The 14,651-nt window shown below is 42.7% G+C and overlaps 1 long non-coding RNA gene across 1 annotated transcript; it reads right to left on the bottom strand.

Annotated features, from left to right (window-relative positions):
- Positions 1–713: 713 nt before the first annotated feature.
- On the bottom strand, positions 714–14,447 carry LOC120097486 (uncharacterized). Its single transcript, XR_005494919.1, has 2 exons — positions 14,014–14,447; positions 714–835 (listed from the first exon to the last, which is right to left on the bottom strand). It is a non-coding gene; the product is annotated as an uncharacterized LOC120097486 (long non-coding RNA).
- Positions 14,448–14,651: the final 204 nt, after the last annotated feature.

Here is a 14,651-nt window from a genome sequence, read left to right as displayed (position 1 = left end):
TGTTCTGTGGAGGCGTGGGTCAGAGCCTTGGCCTCGGGCAACTTTATCAACTACTTCAGCTCCGGAGTTGTTAATTGTATTGTACATGTTTTACTTGTGTATTGTGCATGAGTAATGCACAAGAAACAATTGAGAAATGATATAATGGATAGTTGCTAAATACTGGTTCCTATCACAAGTCTGTTAGCATTCTGTCTAAGCTCCACCCCACAGTTACCTGGTGACAGGTATGCCTGACTCACCATAAAAGGGGCTGCTTTGCCCCATCCTCACTCTCTTGCTCTTGTTCTTGCCTTCTCATTCCCCCTCTCTTCCCACACCCCCTCCACACGCTCTACTTCTCAATCTCCCTCTGTCTCTATCTCTCTCTGTGTCTCTTTCTCTCTCCCTTCCTTCCTCCCTCCCTCTTCCTCTCTCCCTCCCTCCCTCTCCCTCTTTCTGCCTTTCTCTGCCTCTACTACCTTCTTGACTTCCCTCCCCATTTCCTGAATAAACTCTATTCTATAATAGTCTGTCGTCGTATGGCTGGTCCCTCAGGAAGGGGGTGCCTCTGTAGGCCCCTGCCGAGGTACCCTGTTCCCCCATACCTAACTACACCTGCGTAGAACATATCCCCATCTCTTTACTTTTTGTAAATACATCAAGTGCTGAAGAGCCTTTGATCTTGACATGGAATACTAATCTGTCTTTCCCTGTGGTCTTGATCCAGCTACCTGCATATTTCTTTTGCCTCCTTCAGTCTTTCCCACAAAGTTATGTCTCTTCCATTACAAACCACGAACCACTGGTACAGCTTCTGTGTGATCTTTGTTTTCTTTTATAAAATAAACCAGTCCTGTGAAAGAAACATGAATGTTATTAGAATCAAGAACAGAACGGGCTCTGCCAGCACTTAACAAATACAAAACACTTACGAAGGACTGAGTCTTACCTATTGTTGCCTGCAAGTAACTATTGTAGAGACATTTGAATATGCCAACATGGCTGCTCTGGCAAGGGATCACATCCAACGATATTCTAGGTCTGTGTGATCCAGTTGGAATGAGGCCGAACCACACACCTTTAAACCTTGTGGCTGGAATCCAGACATACACTTAGTACACACCTTTAATCCCAAACATGTCTAATTGGGGGGCGGCCAGACAAAGTGATGAATCAGAGGAAGATTTGACAGAATATGTCCAACTCTCATTTGAATAGCACAGGACAGAGAGGCTATTTTGTCAAGTCAGTCAGTGGGGAGTCAGAGCTATGAGTGCAGGGCAGTGGAGTTGAGTTCGTTCAGGAGCTCATGGAGTTCAATGCAGTCAGAAAAGGCAGTTAAAGCCAGAGAATGAGAGTGGCCAGAAGATTAGAACAGATTGCCAGAGTTAGTTTGAGGTCAAGCAGAGCAATTCATGAGACACTGAGAGAAGCCAGGTAGAATCAGTCAGCTTGGAGATGAGTTTGACCCAGAACAGATAAACTGAACCAGGCAGCCAGAATTTAGAAAGAGGTAGAAAGGGTGGGTTCATTCAGCCGCAAGCCGCTGAGATGGCAATTACATCTGGCAAATAGATATTTTAACAATCTATCACAAAGACACTGCCTGAATCCCAACCTTGCACAGAGGCTGCCCTCAACCTCATACACGAAACACTTCTGCAAGGACTTCTTCCTATCCAGCAAATAGATACAGGGTCTGTTAATAATAACTCAGCCAATGATTGTTGCTTAAAAGTATCTTATTTAACTGTCTTTATCTTGTCTTTTCTGGTGCTGGGGACTTGGCTTTGTGATAAGAAGGGGAGGTAGGAATAGAACATGCAGTTTAGAGCGAGCACTGGAAAGCCATAGAACCAGGAATGCCCTAGGTTTTCCCAAGAATACCAGAAGGGAGCTTGGTATCTTGTAACTTCCTCGAAGAGCACCCTTACCTGGAGATGATCCCGAGGGCATGGCCAAAGCTCAGGACACTAATCTCTTCTGGAACTGAAGCTTTGGATTTTCATGGTGAAATAGGTTTTCTCTCATACCCAATTTTAGCCCAATCCATAAATGATGCTAGGGTTATGGTTTAAGGGAAGGAAATGCCACAGTAGTCTTGATCAGAACTCTACAGAGGCCCATTAGAGGCCCTTATTTCCTGTGGAAAATAAGATAGAATCCCTGTTCTTAGGTAGACACCTAACATCTTTTTTTTCCCCCTTCAAAACAGGGGACGTCTGGGTATCCTTGGCCATCTTGGAACTTGCTCTTAGACCAAGCTGGCCTTAAATCCTAAAGAGATGCGATTGCCTCTGATGAGATTAAAGGCGCAAGTCCACCATTGTCCAGTGAGACCTAACATTCTAGTTTTCCGAAAATATGTGTTAATACAGCAGGGCTTATCAATCATGTGGTTGAGACCATTCCTGCAAACAGAAAGGCCCATTTACCTTAAGCCTTGGCTAAAGAGAGCAGAGAAATAATTATCTCTGTAGAGGGATAATGTGCTTTTCCTTTCTGTAGACTTCACCATTGGGCTGTTGGCTAACAGAACTGCAGCTGAGGCTGTTCTCAGGTCCACTTAATTTTCCCGAGTTATGACTCAGAAAAGGGTAACTTTTCCTTTTCCTCTTCTCCATCTCTTTCAGCTCATCCTGAGCAAGCTTTCTCAGGCACTCTGGGGTTTTTTCCCCTTTCTTTCTCCTGTAAAACCACCCCCACTTCCACCTCTGGCTGCTCACAAACAACAGCTTTCTCTCTTCCCCTGAGACAATGTTAATACGTGTGAGGAAATGTACCGCTTCACGCTCTGGGGTTTTTCTTTCGAACACTAATAGAATTGTCCTTGGGCTGTTGTTTAAGTTCATTTTTAAATTCTTTTATCCTGGGAACTAAGAATCCTGACAGGATGCCTCAGTTTCCCTGTAACTTATGGTACCCCCTGCACAGCCTGTTTCTGGAAACACCAGTGTTCTGCCACTGAGCTAAATCCATGTTCCTGTCCTCTTCAATTTTGTATTTAAAAATTGCCCCTTGCCTCAGCCTCCTTGAGAACACCCACACTGTGCTCCGTAAATCCTCTGAAGAATCTTATTTTCCCCTAGATTGACATTCTCCTACCCTTATTTATTAGTTAATAACTATTGCGATTTCCTAATATTTAAAAAATGTCTTTATGTATATAGGTGGTTTGCGTACATGTATGTTTGTCATGTGCCTTGTGCCTGGAGAGGACAGACGAGGACACTGGGTCCCTGGATCTGGAGTTACAGGTAGTTGTGAGTTGCCATGAGGGTGCTTGGAATCAAACTTGGGTCCTCTGGAAGAGTAGCCAGTGTTCTTAACTGGTGATCCATTTCTCCAGCCTGTGTTAATGATCTTCCCCATGCCTCCATACTTAATCCTTGACATTGCACTGAGTTATTGGGAAAATTTTAATGCCCTTTTCTGCCCAGAACACTGTCCTTCATTTTTATATTTTCCTCGTTACTTTTCCAAGTTTCTAAGGCAGTAGGTGACAAGATCCTACTGGAGTTTCTAACACATGTCATTCATAAGAATCATGGTAGACACTGGTTTAAAGTAAAGACCTAGGCCTCTTACCAACACAGTATTCACATCGTAGGCATAGGGCAGAGGCAGATTTGTAAGAGTCACAAGATGCTTACATTCAAGCAAATACTCACCCAGAACTTCTATTCTTATTACTGACAGCCAAAGGGGGCCTTTATGCTTTCTTTTTAGAATGAGAACACATTTGTAAAGAAGAGTGGCATGACTAGTTACAGTATATTTCTGACTTGTTTACACTTGAAAAAAAAAATGTCAGCGTGCTTTCAGAACAGCCATATAGTAAATAAAAGGAAGAGTATATAGTAGTGAGGGAAATTAGAAAGAGTGCAAACACCTCTACAAGTTTAAAAGCGGAATGGTAGAGCGTAAGGTTGCAAGGAGCACTTGTAAGGTATGAAAGCTTTATAAACTCTCACACTCTTCTCTGACTTTCAGTTATCACATGACTGACTCTAGAACAGTGTTTCTCAAGGCTCGCTGTGCAGATCAGGCTGTTCCCTGCCCTAAATCGCTCTGAATTGTGTAAAACATTGGCTTCCAGCCTATGCTGTTCCCATTTTACAAGCAGCATTTGGCTCCATTTTTGGGTGCAAATATAGAGGCAGAATAACTGTACCTCATTACACATGTAGACTCGACTACCTGCCCAGTCCTACCATGATGCGCAAACTAATAACTAACTTAGTTATCTTCTAGGAAAGATTACTGCCCCATGAAGTCATCCAAGTAGCTTGGAACTATATGATCGCCTGGGCACATTAAAACTATCCTGAAAAAACAAGGCTTGGTGATTTATGGGCCACACTAGGAAAAAGAAGGGTGCAGGAGACCCACACTGATCCCACAAAGAGGCTACCCAACACTGAAGGCAACAGCTACCACTGTCTTCTGACTACCTGTTTGTGTGCAGGCACTGATAGGAAGACGACTGCCACCTGCTTCGGGGCTTCTGCTCAGCTCGGTCCCAGGGTTGACAGAGCTGCTTCCAGTTGCTCTCAGTCTGTCCATTCCTTTATCTCTTTGAACCGGGTCCTGTGCCTGGCCTTCATGGCTTCTGCAGTCTTGCACTTTTCCTCAGCGTCCCAACTTAACCCTGAGGCCATTCCAACATGGCTGCCCTCCAACCACTCTCCATTGCAATGACTCTTTGCATCTCTACTAGCTACCTGCTCATGTCTACCTTGAGGCTCCTTTGACCTCCCTGAACTCTCTTGTGGTCTCTTTCAGCCTTTTGTAGCTATTCTGTAACACACACACACACACACACACACACACACACACACACACACACACACACACAGAGTCCCTGCGTGATGTGTAGTATGTGACCTGAGACCACAGTGGTAATTAAAACTAGACTAAAAAAGCCCAGTGCTATCCATGATACACAGACTAATAACTAAGTTAGTCATGTAGTAGAGATGCTACCCCAGGAAGTTACCCAGGTAGCTTGGGATTATACAAATGTATGGCAAATTGTTGGCAATGAAATGTTTACAGCTTATAAACTTGTTATTCTGTAAATTCTAACATTGTGGAAAGACACTAATGTGTTCATGTGTGTTTCTGACATATTTTATTCAGGTCACATACCTTCAAGGTCAATTGCCAACGAAATTACTGTAGCACTTGTGATATCTGAGGCTCAAAGTGCTATTTAATTATATTTCATTTTCTTACACAATGATTTCCTGCTCATCACTCGTGTCTTCTCAGTGAAACAATACAAAAAAACAATTGTGCAATTGAAATACCTGGTACAGTTGCTTAAGACGCTGGCTCTCTGGAGCCAACTTTCCTCCAGGCAGCCAGGAGAGGGTCAGGACTACCTCTGCCCTAAGGAGTACATGCCACACAAGAATGGACACGCACCTCCCGAGGATGGAGCCATTTCAGGATGGGGCTCAGAAAGCACTCAATTATCAGAGACTTAGCAGGAGGATAAGTCAGCCCTGTGGAAAAAGCTGTAACTAATTTTTTCAAGTCCCTCCCTTTCTGGCTGGTGTGATGTAGGGTGGTAGTGGTGGTGTGTGTGTATGTGTGTGTATCTGTGCCTATGTGTTTGTGAGTATGAATACATGTATGGAAGTGTGTGAATGTATCTGTGTATGTGTATGTATTTGTGAGAGTGTGTGTGAGTGTATGTAAGTGTATGTGTGTATATGTGTATAAATGTATGTGTATGAGTGTATGTGTGTGACTGTATGTGTATGTGTATATGCGTGTATGTGAGTGTATGTGTGTATATGTGTGACTGTATGTGTATGTGAGTGTATGTGTGTATCTGTGTGTGAGTTTATCTGTATGTGTATGTTATGTGTGTATATATGTGAGAGTGAGTGTGTGTGAGTGTGTGTGTATATAAAGTATGGTATAAAGCACAAAGTGCTACTCGAAGAGCTGCTACTTCCTATGTTGTACTTGGCATCTGTTTTACCATGTGCTGCACCCTCTCTATTGCCACAGTTGATGCTTGGACTTGTAAATGTACTTTAGAAGGAATTAGGAACTCTTATCCCATCAATTAACTAGAAAATAGGTTGTTTTAATTGTTCCCAAATCACAGACAATTCAAATAACTATCAGGACATGGGGGATGGACTGAGAGAACAGAATTGGTTTTGAAGCGGAGGGGACAGTACAGAAGAGCAAACATAAGCTTAGAAGGAAGGTAGTGGGGTAGCATTGGAGGACCCACTTGCTTGGGGCCCACAGATTTGGCTACCATCCTCACTTGTAGCATGAATGAGAGCTACCGGAGGCTCAGACACTGAGGATGTCTGATGTCTGCATGGCTGAAACCACACTTAGCTGAGTTCCAGACTCAGATTTATGTTCATTTCCGTGAGTGTGGCCTACCCAGGCTTGGTATCAGATGCTTGGATTTCGTCACTGGAAATTCTGGTTCAGGGACAAGAGAGGTTGCTCTGTGTGTAAAGATGCTTACTGTGACTCCTGATGACCTGCCTTCAAGTCCTTCAGACCCACAAGGTGGAAGGGGAGAGCACTGTCTCCTGACCCCCACATGTTCACTGTCACATGTGTGTCTGTGTGTATAAGTTAAAAAAATAGGAAATGTAAAAACTAAATATGATTCAGGGCTAAAATATGATTCAGGGCTAAGACTGGCTGTGGGCCAACAATGTTTTTAAAATTTGATGTTAAATTTGATACATCTTGAGAATACAGGTCTGGCCTGTTCTGCTTGACCTTGCATAGTTCTAGCTTTTCTAGTCTGTCTGTTACCAATCTAATATTAAGCAGGCCACCTACAAGCAATGAACTGAAAGTGTATGCAGACAGTATTGCTGGAGGTCCAAGCCCAGCCTGGGCTGTCAGTTCCAGTATTTGGAAGCTCCTCCATCTTGCTTTGCTTTCCAGTTCTTGGGCTAGCAACATTCTTACTCCTCCCAAAGCAGTGGCTCTCCTTCTGTTCTAGGGACTCTCAGTTCCTAAGGTGCATTTTCTAGTGCCTAGATGCTTTTTCATTTGGAAAAAAAGAAAAAGAAAAACTGGAGAAGTAGGGAAAAGCAATGCTTCTTAATATCCCACAATGCACAGGGTGGCCCCACCCACTGAAGAACTGCCCTATAGTGACAAGGGTGTGAAACTTGCCCTTGGGCTCCACCTCAGACTGCCTTTTGCCAGCTCTCATTCTGCCAGAACAAACAGTAAGTAGTTCACATTCCTGCATGTCAAAATCACCCGGGTCCTCGAATATTTGCATTGCAGATTCCCAGGATCCAGCCTTAGAGATGGAATCTTAGCTGGTCAAGGACTTGGGCCCACAATTTTCACTGTACTGAGTGCTGTAGATAATTCTGAATAAAGTGATAGGAATTATCTGTTGCCTGTATCCTTACCTTCCCTGCTTAAGCTCTGAGAATGGGCCGTGCTACCAGCTCCTACACAGCTTCCCTTAAATCCATAGATAAAAAAACACAGACACAGTTGTTCAGTTTCAACTTGCCTTTGGACGCAATTGCTGGGTGCTAGCTACTATCTTCCACTGGGAAAAGTGTGTTTTTTATTAATATTTTTATATTAATATTCTTACCACACCTTCCATCTGTCCTAAACTTTAGTGGCTCAGACACGTCCAGCCCCTGCTAAATGCCCCCGGCCATCCATCTGTAGGAGCAGCCTCTATGACCACTCCATTTTGAGATCTCACATGGCTCTTCAACCCTTCTCCATCAGAAGCATGGTGAAACTCTCCTCTCCTCCATTGTATCTGTCTCTTTTTCTCCAGGGACCCAGAAGTCCCACCTATTCCTTCTGTCCAGCAATTGGCCCAGGCTTCTTCACTGACAGATCAAGAACCACTGACAGCATCAGAACCACCCCTACATCTCATCTTTTCTGTCTAATAAAAAATAATAAAAATAAAACCCTCTTCTCCCAGACATAAATTGAACAAAACCATAATAATCATGTAAATTATACAGTATGATATACAAATGACATCCAGTCCATTATATATGTCAATTATATAAAGTACTATACCATTATTCCTAACTTAAAACTTAGAACCTCTAGATTATGTTTGGATTTTAGCCTGTAATGCCATCTGAAAACCATGTCTTCTACTCTATAACCGCTCTTTCAATGTTAAACAGCTTGAGTTTAATTATGAGACTAAAGCTAGTCTTTAACCCCATCAGAAATCTGAGAATGGCTTAAACATTATTACCTGGGTAGATAGGAAGCACCAAGCATAGATTCTCAAACTTAAACAACTGTAGACAGCCGACTAGCTGGACAGCCCCCTAATTCCTCACAGTGTTGGAGCATCAGTCTTTAGCCTTCTGGCCCAGGATCATCTGACAGACTTTTGCAAAGCAGACTTATTAAGGACTGCTTGCTCTGTCTTGGCAGAGCCAATGGCTGACTATTCTGCATAATGTGTCCTTTTTGTGGACATTATTTTTTCTGCAGATGAAATAAGCAATTTCTACCCAGTGGCTACCAGTGGCTCCAAGTAAGCAACCTCACTTGGAGGTGAAGTTGTTCATTTTTTTCTTTGAATCTAGAAGGGAATGCTGTCAGAAGCAGACATGTCTCATTGTCAATTGATGTGGATTTCCGTTGTGGTTTGCTCTGGAGTTATCTGTATTTTGACGCTAGTCCCACTGCCTCAAGGACAGCTGCCTAGTCACATACTCAGGATTCAGGTGACTTCCCCAGAACCTTCTCCCCATTTAAGTTGTAAAATACAAGTGAGGGCAGGTACAGGATAGAAGGAAGCCTATCATTGGATGAGAAGGAAGGATGGGCAGGAGAAAAGTTTGAAAAAAGAGGAGGAGACTGGAACAGAAAGGAGGAAGAGACAGGAGGGACAGGGAGAGAAGCCGCAGCGGGACAATATGGCGGGTGACGTTAGGATTCCATGCTGTACCTTTACAGGTTGTTATGAATGTTCTTAAGGGATGGGTGTGTACTGGGTTTTGTATGTTTAGGTGGGCAATTATATCTTATCAATTGGATCAAAGGTTATTGTGTTGTGTGTTCTTTCATGTGCAGATTTAAATGTAAGGGAGTGTGGGGTGGCTGGTTGGGCTGCCACAGAATTGGAATGTGTGCTTCTGATTTCTTGGGACACTGAGGTGACAGACCTAGTGGGGTTAAAAGATAGTTTTATTTTTTATATTTTTACAACAACAGATTTCTGATGTTTTTTGAAGACTATCCATCTATAAGTTAATCTGAACTGTTAAACCTTGACTACTCTTAGCTATTTCTAGTTGAAATATATCAAAACACTCTTCTATAATTAAATCAGAATCTAACAAACCATGAGTTTGTTATCTAGCCCTTAAATTGCATTGCTTAATTATCTAAAAACAGTTTGTAATAACAGTTATTAGAAGGACTGGGTCTAAGATTTGTATTCTTAAATGAGTTGCATAGGCACAATGTCTATCTAAGAGTAACAATATTAATTTCAGATTTGTATAAATATAAGAAATTCATACCAATGAAAACCTTAAATCTGTATCAAAATAAATTCTGTACCAATGTAAGAAATTATAACTTCAACAATTATAACGATTGCTACCAACTAAGATTATGGCTACACAATCCATGTCATTCATTTCTTCCCTGTTCACAATTATAACCATTTCCAAATTACCCCTTAAAATGACAACTGCTCTACCATTGTAAAATAACCGTCACCAAACCTCAAGCCCAGGGAATTGGGCTGAGCACTCTCCATAACCATAACTTCTTCCTGCTGAACAGGGGCAACAAAAATTCTTTAAAGGGGTAGGAAGGAGTAGGAAAATTAGGAAATTTGGTTAGAGTTCAGAAAGTGAGCTTTAGCGTCTGTTATCCAGGCTCTGTATGCTTAGAAGGCTCAGGGTTTGACTGAAGTCCTGACTGGATTTGTCTGAAAGGTTGAATGAGGCAAGACGACCTGCAGTCTATGACAGTTTCCAAAGCAGTTTTGGGCAGCAACCGGAAGCAGGGGTCCAAGCAGGTCAGTTCAGCCTGTCTGAGGATCACAACCAAAATAGTAATACCATTAAGATATCCATATGGATTGTGCAGGGTACACAGACTAGTTAAGGATGATGAAATTCTGCTCCTTGTTTGAGCATGTAAAAGACAACGGTCTTTTTATGAGTTAATTTTTATTAATAATCAATTATAATAAGCTGTTGTTCAATTATCCTCTGACAAACATGGCCCACAGTGATCGATGCTGGTTAATTTCCAGCACCAAACACCAGCTTGGTCTGTGAGACAATCTGCCAGATGATTGAGAATACTGCAACAATATTCTGCCTTCTTGAATGGCTTTGTACAAAGTAGAATGTGTTCCAGGCTTCCTTGTTACCTCATGCAGCCTTAATAGTTCCCTATTTTAGGGAACTATTTACCCTTGTGTGCAAAATCAACTCAGTTCCTGATGAAATAATACTCATTAACAATTGGCATCAATCTGGGCATGGCGATGGACGTGAAGACACACATCTTTAAACCTAGCCCTCAGAGACCGAGGGGGGGGGCAGATTGCTTTGAATTTAGAGCAACATGAGTTCCAAGACAGCCAGGGCTATATAGTGAGACCCTGTCTCAAAAGGAAAGCATCAAAACTGGGGAAGGGTTACTCCTCTCCAAAGACTTGTTTGATCTACAATGATGCATATGCTCTCTAAGACAGGCAGGCAGGCAGGCAGACAGACAGACAGATGGGAACCCCTCCATCCTCTGAACACTGCCTGGCTCTGGAGCTTACAATGGTGGAGAAAGACATGTACAATTAATTAATCACTGAGACTGGGTCTTACCATGTAGTCTGGGTGCCCTGGAACTGTCCACGTAGATAAGGCTGGACTTGAATTTACTGACGTCTACCTGCCTCTGCCTCTGGAGCACTTGGCTTAAAAGTATGCACTACCAAACCTGCCCCATCGAGCTTTCTCACTAAGGCTGTTAGATCACTGGTGTCAGACTGGGAGTCTAGCAGATGAAGAATACATGTGTGTAAACATTCTCATGTGGTCTATATTTTCTATGTGGAGAAATCCTGTTTAAAGCAGTAATGGCATAAAAACACATTCTGGCCAAATATCTCCTAGCTTACCAGTCTGTAATAGTGACGTTATCAGAAATAAGATTGTCCACACCCAAGAGTATTTGGGTAGTGCAAATTGAAGTCAATGGATATTTTTTTTAGGAAAGAGAACACAGTGTTGGGTGGATTGGGAGGTGGGAGTGGACCCGGGAGGAGTTGGAGAAGAGAGATGAATATGATCAAATTGCATGCATTCTCAAAGAATTAGTAAAATATTATTAAAATAATAAAAATTCAAAAACAAAATAAGGTTACACGAAAGTAATCCTTGGGGAAAAGTTCTCATCCTTAATATATCCTGACTGCTCATATTTTTCCGATTAGAGAGTTTCAATATTTTTGTGTTTAGGCTCACTGCCTCGGACTGCTTTTAAGTACGCGTGGCAATTAAACATCATATACTGTGTCTTTAGAAATTTTTACTAGATCTTTTTTTATTCTACCTTCTTTTTACCACTTCAATTTCCATCAATTCTTAGTTTGTTTGTTTGTTTGTTTTTCTGGTTTTCTGTTGTTTTGTTTAGTGCACACCGACTAGTTCCAGTATCAGGGCACCTTGGAGTTGGTTTCATTGGCTGCTTTTTCTTTTGAGTGTATTTCTTTAGATATTGGACTTAACTGGTTTGCATCCTAGATTATAGGAACTCTGGATTTTGTTTTGTTCTGTTAGAAAACAAACAAACAAAAATACATTATTTTGCGTATTTTCTGAATTTGTGTGCTTTGCCGCATGCATATATGTCAGGAGAGCATCAGATCCCCAGTAAGTGGAGTTACTGATGGTCGTGAGCCGTCATGTGGGTGCTGGGAACGGAACCTGGGACTTCCACAAGAGCAGCAAGTTCATTTAGCCACCCAGCCTTCTTTCCAGGCCCTTGTGGGAGAATTCTGATTGTTTTATTTAGAAGGTAGGTAGCTTGATTAACCTGTCTCCAAATTCAGTCTTTTTATTGTCGGCTTCAGTCAAGTTTCTTTTCAGTTCTGGTTTTAATTTGGCTTCTTTTGGGGAGGATTTTGTTGCTCTTTTTCTGTTTTGTTTTTTTTTTTTTTGTTTTTGTTTTTTGTTTTTTTTTTTAAGACAGAATCTCACTGTGTACCTTAAAGTAGGAACCCACTATGTAGCGGAGTCTGGCTTAAAACACACAGGAATCTGCCTGCCTTAGCTTCCTGCCTGCTGGAGTTGTGCACAGGACCCCACAGCAGGTGCCAGCTGGAACCTTGCTTAGGGATGTGTGTGAGAACGAGTTTCTCTTTCGTGGCTTTCTCATGGTCAGGACTCTCTCCTCAGGATGTGTGCATGTCACACACACACACACACACACACACACACACACACACACACACACACACCCTGAACTTTGATCCCTCAGTTTGTAAGGGTTTAGCTTTGTGGATGGTCATGACTGTAAGTGGCATTGTCTGGGGTCTACCTAAGATATAAAAATACAACCCCTTACTCAGTAGGAGAAAATCCCTTCTGCTTTCACCTTAGTTTTGGTCACTCTCCCTACTTTTTGATAATTAATAAAACAACTGATCCAAGATTAATAATCTCTTTTATGCCCAAGGGTTAGCCTGGTTAAAGACTCCACTCAAATTCCTACTGATTTCTCTCTGTGTTTCCCACAATTGGAGGACTGAGGTTTCGCAAGTAAATAAAGAAATCATTAAAGTAAATAAATGAATGTATATGTTTTTAAATACATTAGCTATTAAAATGGAGCTCCTGGGCCAACTTTGCAGACTTTAGGCACTCTATGCTCATCTGCAACTCAACATTGCAGGAGTTATGTTTATTGGGTTATTCTAATTTTTCTCTATTATTATTGTTGTTTTTTCAAGACAGGGTTTCTCTGTGTAGCACTTGCTGTTTTGAAACTCAATCTGTAGGTCAGGCTGGCCTAAAAGTCACAGAGATCCACCTGTCTCTGCCTCCTGTGTGCTGGGATTAAAGGCCACCGTGCCTAACTTTCCCCTATATTTTATAACTTAAAGATATCAGAGGGCTGGAGAGATGGCACAGTTGAATTCCCAACAACTACACGTTGGCTCATGACCATCTATGAAGGGATCTGATGCCCTCTCCTGGCATGTAAGTGTACTTACAGAGAGAGCACTCCTACATTTAAAAAAATACGTAAATTTAAAAAATTAGAACATTCAAGACCAGCCCTGTAGTTTACTACCCAAATTATTATGATATAGCTATTTCATGGTAGTGTTCGTTTGTGATGTCACCATAGTTAGCACTGTCCAAACGTGGAGTTCAGAGCAGATGAGCTCCAGTATTCTGTGGGGCTGTAAATATGAAATCCATCTCATGAATGGAAATATTAGAAGTAAGTTAAAAAGAACAATTGCATACCTCTTCCACCTCTTTCCAGACTTAAAACAAAAAAAATTTGTCACGTGGTGGTGGCACACACCTTTAATCCCAGTACTTGGGAGGCAAAGGCAGGCAGATCTCTGAGTTCAAGGCCAGCCTGGTTTACAGAGTTCTAAGATAGCTAGGGCTACACAGAGAAATTCTTGCCTCATCCCCCCCCCCCCCCAAAAAAAAACCCCACAAAAAACCCAACAACAACAAACCCTCCCTTCCCCCTCAAACCAAACCAAATTAAAGAACTCGATAGCAATGACAGCACTTTTCCCTCAGATATTTTTTTTTTTTTTTTTTTTTCCGGAGCTGGGGACCAAACCCAGGGCCTTGGGCTTCCTAGGCAAGCACTCTACCACTGAGCTAAATCTCCAGCCCCCCCTCAGATATTTCTTGTGTGTTCTATCCGAAATGAAATTTCTGACTCTGTTCAATGCATGGGTGTGGGTCCTGTGTCCGCTCGCTCGGCAGCAGGGAACAACCCCTAGGCAAGGCGGGATGCAGGAGAGCTTACCCCAGGCCTTCACAGGGTGGATGCTGGGCTGTAGAGGAGCCCCAGACACTACTCGGTGGGTGGGGAATCGCAGTCTGAGGTGCGGGACAGATGGAGCTGGCTCAGGTCCCTGGGCCTGCGGTGAGGCCTGGCCATCTGGTTCTCAGACTCCTGGTCACGGAGGCACTGCTGGGAGACGCTTGAGAGCTGAGAACGGAGTTGAGGACTGAAGGTTGGATCGAGGTGGGTGGGAGGAACTCCGGCTGGTCCCACAGGGAGAGTCCTTGGTTTGACCGTGGCAGATAGGTGTGAGCTTGGGTTGGTGGTGACCTTGGCTGAGAGCACAGAGAGACCTTCTATGAGAGATTAGACAGCTGCTCTGTAGGTGAAGGCCTTCTCCATGGCTCCCCAAGGTGGATCCCAAAGAAAAGAGGCAGTCCATGGTTTCAAGACATTTATTGTCATGGCAGAAAGTGGAATGTGTAAAATCATAACCGAGTTCTCAGGGTGGGCCTGATATTAAACACCTTTTGCAGTGAGGGATGTCTGGGAAGGAAATCTTATTGGCTAAGCCCTCCAGGGCTTTAGGTACCTCGTTAAAATGGAGATCTGTCTTGAGCCTATGTGACCACAGGTCACTTCCTCTACTTGTGGAGGGG

The sequence above is a fragment of the Rattus norvegicus genome, chromosome 16, assembly GCF_036323735.1.
Source record: "Rattus norvegicus strain BN/NHsdMcwi chromosome 16, GRCr8, whole genome shotgun sequence".
Taxonomy (NCBI): domain Eukaryota; kingdom Metazoa; phylum Chordata; class Mammalia; order Rodentia; family Muridae; genus Rattus; species Rattus norvegicus.
Note: the sequence above shows the minus strand (reverse complement) of the source record. Positions and strands in the feature narration are given on the sequence as shown.